This window comes from Silene latifolia, chromosome 8, assembly GCF_048544455.1.
Source record: "Silene latifolia isolate original U9 population chromosome 8, ASM4854445v1, whole genome shotgun sequence".
Classification (NCBI taxonomy): Eukaryota; Viridiplantae; Streptophyta; class Magnoliopsida; order Caryophyllales; family Caryophyllaceae; genus Silene; species Silene latifolia.
The window spans coordinates 26,828,846-26,838,990 of NC_133533.1; the positions used below are offsets into that span (position 1 = coordinate 26,828,846).

A 10,145-nucleotide genomic window follows, 5' to 3' on the forward strand; every position below is an offset into this window, starting at 1 on the left:
AGCCAAGCCCTCAGTTCGTTCATTGTTGCAGGAGAGGCCGAGAGGAACGATTAAGACCAAGGGAGAATCCAACTCAAGACATCATTCAACAAGCCACGGGTGGTAACTATACTTGCTCTGGAATTACACCCGGAACAAGTATAAAATTGGTATGTAGATCTTACCCTTGACACAAGGAACACTATGATGCAAAGAACAAGATGATCCGACACTCCTAGCCTTGGGGATTTGCCAAAAACGCAACGAGAGAGAACTACGTAACTCCTTTTTCTTTTGAAGGGTTTAGAAAGGTTAAAAGTGATTAAATAAACTGACGGAAACCTTTTATATCAAACTCGCGTTATTAGCAAAACCCGTCAAAACATTCCCCGTAAACCGGCTACTCGATCGAGTAGCTAAGGTACTCGATCGAGTGCCCCCTTACTCGATCGAGTATCTACGTTACTCGATCGAGTACCCAACAGGTCAGAAACTATTTTAAAACGCAACTCACCCTTACTCGACAGAGTAAGGCCTACTCGATAGAGTACCCAAAGACTCATAAATACGGAGTATTACACTATTGTTGATGTATAATTGGTTTAGTGTCATTGTTGATGATCAGTTGTGGTATTTGATTAACATTGTGTTGATATAGTAGTTGGTGATTGTGGTTTGAACAATTAGATGTGATTGTTGTCTATGGTTCTCGAGGTTCGTCCTCGGCTGAGTGGGGTCACTTGCGGGAGTGGCTTCATGCCCTTGATTCGCCTTCCGTAGAACCCACCACAAAAGGGATGTGCACATTAAGGAACATGGGTTTATCACTCGGATAGATGAGCGGGGCTTAAGTGGGAACGGCTGCGGTCCCCCGCTGGCAGGACTGGACCTTCGGGCAGTCAGAGATGTGTGGTTGGTTGAAGGAGGTGGTGTGTGTGTGTAATATTGTACTTGTGCTGTGCTTTCTTTTGTATTTGTTACCTCAATTGCTAATCTTGTGTGGTTGTTATGCTGTCTCTTGTTTTGTGTCTGCCGTGATCCACTATGGTGAGCAGTCAGTCTTAGCAGGTTGATGTTTGGATCATAGCTGGGTGCTTGGAGGGACGAGTCTATCACGAGTTATGGCAGAGATAGTTTCACATAGCTGATAGTAGTTTTGAATTGTATCTTTTATATATCTTCAGTTGTAATATAACATAAACGTTCTTTTATCGACATTTGATTATTACTGTCCCCGAGCAACCGAGATGGTAACGCCCGTATCTTCTAGGGAAGGTCTTGTTAAGGCTCCTTGGTAGATGCGGGTGTTACAAAGTGGTATCAGGGCGACGATTTTGGAACCTGTAACTAATGAGCCCAATGAACGTAGTGAGTCTAATAAAATGAACCTGGTGTATCTATGTTGGGAGCCTCAGCTGATGCTTGATTTTGGGTGAGTAGGCGCCCTCATTTCAAAATCACGGCCCCATTATGCTTAAGCCAGTCACCGGGTATGGAATATCGAGTCGGGAATTATGTGCTTAGCGTGTATGATGGTTAAGTTTGAAATAACTGTAATGGAGTCTCTGGAAATACTTAGTACGTGTAATTGTGATGATGAACTGTGTAAGTTGTGGTTGAGTGGAAGTGTGTATAGATGTACTAGAGATGGTGAAAGCACCGATAGATGCATGATAGTATTGGAAAATGTGACGATAATAAGGAGTTATAAGTCTTTGTATGCGTATGAGTACATAAAGGAATTATATGTCTTGTATTGGATGATAGAGTTTGTGTAATACTACAGTTTTATGAGTCTCTGGGTACTCTATCGAGTGGGGCTTACTCTGTCGAGTAAGTATGTTTGGTTTACGAAATAGTAGTCTTCCTGTAGGGTACTCGATCGAGTAGCCTTGGCACTCGATCGAATAAGTGGCACTCGATCGAGTACGTGACTTACTCGATCGAGTAAGTCGGTTATCGGGTGATTTGCGACGGGTTTGTTAATAATGCAGATTAATATATAATACTCCGTCATCTTTTTCCTGAACACTTTTACAAACCTAAAAACACAAAAAAAAGAGATTGCAAGTTACGTTGTTTGATTCATTTGCATTATTGGCAAATCCCGGAGCTAGAGGTGCCGGTTTCCTTTGTTCTTTATACCGGTGTGATCCTTGCGTCAAGGGTAAGTTCTACGTATCATTTTTATAGCAATTGGTTAATATTGTTTAAACCCTAATTTGGGATTTGGGGGTTTTTATGATTGTTTGGTTAAAGTAGTAATTGTATGAATGTGTGTATAGGAGGAGGGTTCGTAGAAGAGAGGTTTTGAGACAGCTGCTAGATCGTCTGATTCTGTTATTGCTTTCCAGGTAGGGTTTCCCTACTCGGTAGTAATTACATGTGTGACACCCCCATACTCCAAGTGCCTTACCAGGACCACTCAGGTATAGGAACGTCACCATCTCGGTTACCCGAGGCAATGATAATCATAAGACAATAAAGAAACTTACTTTAAAAGTAAATATAGTTTAATTGATTACATGATCAAAACCAAAACCGTTAAGCTGAAATACAAGGTTCTTAGACGATCTACTGATAAAACTATCAAAGCTATAAAACATCGTCTGACACAGCGGAAGACTTCTAACTGCCACGTGATGACTCATCCCAGCTATCCCATACGCGTCACATCATACCTGCTCAATAACTGCTCACCATCCCCGAATGGATCACCACAGTTTTTAAAACATTTAAACGGGGTCAGTACTAATTACACAATCAAAGCCACATTGAGACAATCGCACAAACAATTCACACACAATCCCAGTCTCCATCTCCAATCACCTCATAACTGACTACACACTAAACTGTGTAGCCCTGCCGGAGTACCCATCGCAACATATACTCCTCGCCGCCAGTGGTGGACCGCAGCCGTTCCCACCTAAGCCCCGCTCATCTCCGTTGAGCGATAAACCCATGTTCATTAATGTGCACATCCTTTCTGTGGCGGGTTCCACAGAAGGCGAATCAAGGGCGTGAAGCCACTCCCGCAAGTGACTCCACTCAGCCAGGGACGCACCCCGATGAACACAGACAGATAAACAGTAACTACAATACAACATCAACAACCGTCTGAATCAATCAACAATATGAAATCACAACCGTCTGAATCAATCAACAATCACTAACTACCGCACAATCACCATACACATCATGTAACTAATACTGAGTAGGGAAACCCTACCTGGAAAGCAATCACAGACTCAGACGATCTAAGCAGCTACTCAGAATCTCTCCTCAACAAAGCCTCCTCCTATACATACATACATACATACATACATACATACATACATACATACATACATACATACATACATACATACATACATACATACATACATACATACATACATACATACATACATACATACAAATACTACCTTAATCATACAATCATAAAAACTCCCAAATTACCCAATTAGGGTTTCAACTAAAATCAATGAAACAACATAAAAATTATACTAGGACCTTACCCACAATACGACGGTCTCAACGGCGTAAAGAACACAACGATCCGATGACTCTAGCCCTTAGGATTTGCCAACAACGTGACGAGAGAGAACTACGTAGCTTCTTTTTCTTTTGAAAGGTTTAGAAAGGTGAAAAGTGATTAAAGAAAATGACGGAAGCCTTTTATATTAATCTCGCATTATTAGCAAAACCCGTCAAAACAAACCCGTAAAACACACTTACTCGATCGAGTAAGGCACTTACTCGATCGAGTGCTCCCTACTCGATCGAGTACCCAACCTACTCGATCGAGTACCCCTAACAGGACTCTTTGTTTTGCGTCAAAAACTACTTACTCGACAGAGTAAGCCCCACTCGATAGAGTACCCAAAGACTCATAAAATCGTAGTATTACAACATGTGTGTGTGGTGGTGGTTGTATTGTTATCATTGATTTATCGTACTGCTGGTGTTTGTGACGGTTGTTGATTAATATCGTTGATTGTTGTTGTATATGTCTGATCTTCGGGGTGCGTCCCTGGCTGAGTGGAGTCACTTGCGGGAGTGGCTTCATGCCCTTGATTTGCCTTATGTGAAACCCGCCACAAAAGGGATGTGCACATTAATGAACATGGGTTTATCGCTCGATGGAGATGGGCGGGGCTTAGGTGGGAACAGCTGCGATCTCCCACTGGTGGTGTGGAGTATCTGTTGCGATGGATACTCTGGCAGGGCTACACACTTTAGTGTGTAGTCAGTTGTGTGGAGATTAATGATGGAGACAGGGGATTGATGTGTTGATTGTGGTTTGGCATTTGTTTCATATTGATTTGTATCGTGTAATTAGTACTGACCCCGTTGTTTGTTTTGTAAAACTGTGGTGATTCATTCAGGGATGGTGAGCAGTTGTTGGGCAGGTTTGATATAACGCTTTTGGGATAGCTGGGATGAGTCATCACTTGGCATTAGAAGAGTCTTCCGCTGTGTCAGACGATGTCTGTAGTTGTTCAGTTTTGCTAGTAGACAGTTTTGGTTTCGAATTGTATTTCATTTAACAGTTTTGGGTTTGAGACAGGTAATCACTTAAACTATATTTACTTTTAAAGTACGTTTCTTTATTGTCTTATGATATTCATTGCCTCGGGTAAACGAGATGGTGAAGTTCCTATACCTGAGTGGTCCTGGTAAGGCACTTAGAGTATGGGGGTGTCACAGTTTGTCAAGTAGTGATTAGAATTGCAATGGATGAATTTGTTGAGTACTTTTGTGATATGGCGTATTTAAGTCGAATAATTTAGTTAATAACTCGTTGTGACATGATTGAATTCTTAGCAAACTCGGATGATATATGATGGTTTAGTGTTAAATGAATGCTTAGAGTAGTGTGTATAAATTGGATTGTTGGATTTGCAAATGCATAATTAGAAGTGAAGTAATTGTTGGTTGCATGTACGAATAAGTTAATGGTATGATGAATCGTTTTACGTAATGTTCATTATAGGATGAAGTGATGTGTGACATGTGTGGGATGAAGTAGTTGAGTTACATTTGAGTAGTAATGATGTGTTGTGAATGAATGAAATAATCTGTGACGATTTCCAAATATCTTTTGGAATCGACACGAGTTATTGTTTTGCAGGAATCGTTAACTACAGTTGTAACTTTTAACCGTGTACCAAACCTTGCTTGACCGGGTACAAGTGCCTACTCGACCGAGTAGACCTTATTCGATCTAGTTAGGGAGCTATAAGGTCGAAAAAGTTGGATCTGCCAGCGAAAACTCGATCGAGTAGAGGCCACTCGATCGAGTAACCTACTTACTCGATCGAGTAAGTGAACAGTACACGAGTTTATACGGGTTTCTTATACCCTTTTCCTATCTTTCTTCTTCTTATTCTACTTCATATCTAAACCCTAATTCCTCTATATCTCTCTACTTGTTCTCAAAAATTGTGATTTGTGCTTGATTTCTTGGTGTTCCTCTTGCTTAATTCGTCCTTTCCACTTGCTAATAATTCAAGGTAAGAATGTTCATCATTTTCTATGTTTTAAATTGATTAGAAACATGTCAAATTGTTGGTGTTTTCTGAAAAATTTGATTTATATGCATGTAATCTTGCTTATGATTGTTGTAACATGATTTTATTGCTTTAATTTGTTGAGTATTGATGCTAGAAGTAGAAAAATCGAATCAATATGGGGGTTTGAATGGACCGAAATTTCTAGGGTTTGGGGATTCAAACTGAATTTTGTTGTTCTTTTGAATATGAAAGGGGGAAAATTAAGTAGTATATGTTATGGGTATCATGTTTAGTGTTGGTTTTGCTCAAAATTTTGCCTTAAAACTCCGTCTTAAAAATGCCCCAAACTGAAATTCGCCCCAAATTCTTTATGATACTTATCTAATTGTGAAGCTATCACTACTACAATTTAAGGCAAAGAGAACGCCCCTTCAAGAACGGTTGATAGCGGAACCGGTCTCTTTGTTATATTAGTTTGGCGGGCATATAGAATTTCAATAAAGAACGGTTGTTTGCTCAAACCGTTCTCGTACATTAACAAAAAGAACGGTTAGGTTTGACCAACCGTCCTAAAATATAAAAGAGACCGGTTATCTATCCAAACTGTTCTCCTTAATAAAACAAAGAGCACGGTCCCTATCCTCGACCGTTCTCTATTAAATCCCTAAAAACCCCATTTACACTTCATCAACTCACATCGTCATACGTACAGTCTTCCTTTCCTCCCTTTCCTCTCACTCCCTTTCCACCGCCACCACCCTCGTCGCATCGTCGGTGGCCATTCATACAACTGCTTTCTCGTCGCCTGCGCCATGAATCAAGATTCCATTTTGTACCCGGATTCCTTGGATGTTCTTCAACATCTTGATTCGTTTGGGAGATCTGGGAAATTTCTAGGTAAATATATTCTTGAAACCCAAATTTATGTTTCGTGTGAGGCTGAGTACCAGGTTTATCCCACTTTTATTTATTCGATTTTAAATCAGTAAATTTAATTTTATTGTTGCTTATTTTATACTATTGATTTAGCTTAATAGTATAAAATTTTTCTGATTGTTGGTGGATTTTTTTTGTGGATGAAGTTTATGGAGTAGTTAGATTTGACCTTACACCTTCGTCTCACCACAGTTGCCGCGTCGTTGGTCAAGTAGTCGACGCCTTCATTTCAATATGTATGTTAATTTTAATTCAATATTTCTTAGTTTTCTTATTTTAATTTCTAACTAGACAAATTTATATTATATTATCAGTCTATTTGCCTTATTGAAAGTGTGATTGGATTAGTTTTTCTGCTCAGATTGTGCAAGTATGTCATGAAGTTTGATAGTTGATGCTACTGTTATTCATGACACGGACACATTAATTAAGTATGTTAGAGCTTTCATTCATAATCCTTATGAATTATTTTGTTTTTGCTAGACTTTTGGATGATTTACATATGGGCATGTTAGTTCTAATCGCATTAAATCACTTTAGAGATCATGTGTATATTACAAATTTGACATTGCATGATAAAAAACAGGCACTATGAATGTTTGTCTCCCCCAACTTATCTCTATAGTTGTCTGTTGCTGTTAGCGGTTGTCGCTGCCTGCTTGCTTTTTGCTGGTGCTTCCTCTAGCCTAGGTAATTAATTCTTCTCATTTATTACTTTCTTTGTAAATTATTTCTTTCAAATTTGGGGAGTAGGTGAATATTATAGGTTGGACTTACTAGGTCCTTAGCATTTCATAAGTAAAGTTAGAATTTTATCTCACTCGACATATCTTCCCTTTCCTTTGTGAAAATCTATAATCAGCACTGATCAATCATCGTTCAAAAAGACTGCTAAATTGCTCGCGGAGGTTGCCAGGCAGGGGCAAGATACTGGTTATGAAGTTCCTTCCCTGATCGTGTCTGCTAAAGATGACCTAGATTAATTCTTCTAATTGCTTGCGTCTTTTATTTGTTTTCCTGTATTTGAGTAGTTAGATAGGTTGTCAGCATATTGAATTTTTTTGTGCATTTTGCGGAATTCTTATCCATGAAAACGATTTGAGTGATTACTTCGATGTGCATCTGCTTATGTTGCAGGAAAGAGCATAGAATGGCAGGCTGAGTATGTCGATACTGATTCACTTTGGGATCGCCTGAATGGTGCTATTGACACCATATCTCGAAGAGATCAAAGTACTGAACTGGGTCAATTTATTAAACCTTCTATCAAAGGTAAGCTTCTCTCTGTATTGTTGTTTCTTGTTGTATGCTTACTTGCTTAGTTAAAAATTTGGATGTGGTGTAACTGTTAATGGTTAGTAAGGGATTCTACTTGAATGAGGCAAATTTAGGTATGGATTGTATAGGCCATTAAAGACGGAAAAAGAATAATTCAATGAAAGCATTAGCCAATCTTTAGATAGCAAATGAAAAATGTTGAGTTTGTTGAGCCAATTAATTATACAAAGTTTCAACTACTTGTTCTCTTGTAAACAATTTCGTGCACTAATGTGACTTCAATCTGGTTGGCAATAATTAGTTCTCATGGATGTTTGGACATTATTTCATAGGAATTAGTTCTCAGACCTTGAATCGAAGGTAAGTTTCTGTCTATATTGTTGTTGCTTGTTGTATGCTTAGATAGTTGTATATCTCATACATATATATAATCATATTTCAAAATGAGTGTGTAGAAGTTGACTGCAGCGAGAAGAGAATAATCCTTTCCATGAATTTTTTTTGTTCAACTTTTCTTGTTCTAGGATGTATTCATCTGCTCAAGTATCACCAATTAAGCAGCCTGAGGTCAACAACATCTGCTGAAATATAAAGCATTAGATCAGTCTATTATATTCTTGATTAAGTGTCATTAATGCGATCTCTATATGATTGATGTGTTAAGATGCTTGCAGTTGCATCCTAGCCCTTTTCCAAGCCTAAAAAAGTCCGATGTCTATAAGGAGTTTTGTAGTAGTGATTATTCAAGCTCCATTTGGATTGGATGAAGTAAGGATAATGGCTCCTTGTATTCTACCATGTTAAATCTCCCTCAATATGATTTAGGGTGTTGTTTTTGATATTCTTGTACTTGGTTTGAGTGGGTTTTTTTCCTAATGAAGATCTACTATAGACAATCAAGCTTACTGGTTACCGTCGTTGGCCGAGGACCTATTTTTCCTAACATCCTATACACTGGTTTCTATTTTGTTGATAGGTTTGTTGTCTTAATATATTTGAAACATTATGTATGATACGGAGTTCTCCCTAGATATTTTGGTAATTGACTGTGGATAATCGATTGAGTGTATAAAATAATTGTTGATTACTGTATAGTCTTGCATTTGTGACCAAGGTTCTGCAACAAAGGCATTTGGCTTAGCTTACCTTGATTTTTTTTTCTTTTTTATGTGTTTTGGATCAGGGGATCAGCCATGCTTCCTGGTGCATCAATCCCTATTTTGTCTTAGGTAACATTTTTCCACTACTGACTCTTTTAGTGTCGTTTCTGAAAATGAGAAAACAAGATGATAATCTTTATACTATGGAACATGAGCAGAAAACAAGGTTGTGGTGAATTCCAAGTTCTGACGATTATTGCTGTTTTTTTTTTCATGCTTTCCTTTATGTCATTTGCTAGATTTGATTGGTAACGATTATCTGTTCTTCAACTTTTTTTTCCTTCCTCTTTATGTTGTGGGTTGATTGTAGGGCCGGAGGACATGGATTTCGATTAAATGATAAATGCTAGGAGTAGTTTGTATGTGAAGAAAAAAATTGTCAGCTTATTATGTGTTGATTGTTTTACATGTGCGTGTGCTTTTGTCGGTGTATCGATCAGATGGGGTCTAATTTTGACTAACTTAGAACCGCTAATACATTGAGTTTTTAATGAGCATATTTATCATAATTATATGCCATATATTGGTGTGTCCTATGTGTTTAAGAGTCCCTCATTTTAATTATGTACCCGGTATCAAATATTCACGAGAGTCCTGCTATAGAAACTGATGCAAGCTTCATTTTTCTGCAGACGATGATTACAATTTTTTGAAGTTCGATTTATTTGCACTATGATGCGACTAAGTGATGAGGATTGAAGATTTTTATTTATGTTTTGCACATGGTAGCGTATCTTCGATATTTGTAGGCTCTTAACAATATGATACATTTTTGTATTTTGTTTCAATAAAATTTGTCCTAATGGTTCAAATTAAATCGGAAGGTTTTTCTTGTGTAAAAATTGCCGGAGTTTTTGAATTGTAACAGGTTTAATTCTTATGAGCTATACGATTCATTCGTGTAGGGTTACGATAAAAATAGAAATATTTTGAAAAAAAAATTACAGGATCAAAGAGAATGGTTAGTACCATCACAACTGTTCTCTTTGAAATGATAGAACTAAGGCGCCAAAAAATCTAAAACTCTAACAAAGAGAACTGCCTTATCAAAGAGACTGGTTATTTCAGGTAACCGTTCTCTTTGATATATCAACGAGAACGGTTCTAAAAGACAACCTTTCTGATTGTTGTTACAAAGAGACCGCGTTGACTTGATTTCAATCGTTCTCTTAGATCAAAGAGAACGCTTGGCCACAGGACGGTCCAAACTACGTATAAGAACGGTTACCAACCGTTCTCTTTGATCATTTTTGTAGTAGTGTATTTTGAAAGTTTA

General features: G+C 38.1%; 1 long non-coding RNA gene across 1 annotated transcript; it reads left to right on the forward strand.

Moving 5' to 3' along the window:
* The first annotated feature begins 6,784 nt into the window (after positions 1-6,784).
* LOC141594223 (uncharacterized) lies at positions 6,785-9,667 on the forward strand. Its single transcript, XR_012522069.1, has 3 exons — positions 6,785-7,121; positions 7,294-7,703; positions 9,502-9,667. It is a non-coding gene; the product is annotated as an uncharacterized LOC141594223 (long non-coding RNA).
* Positions 9,668-10,145: the final 478 nt, after the last annotated feature.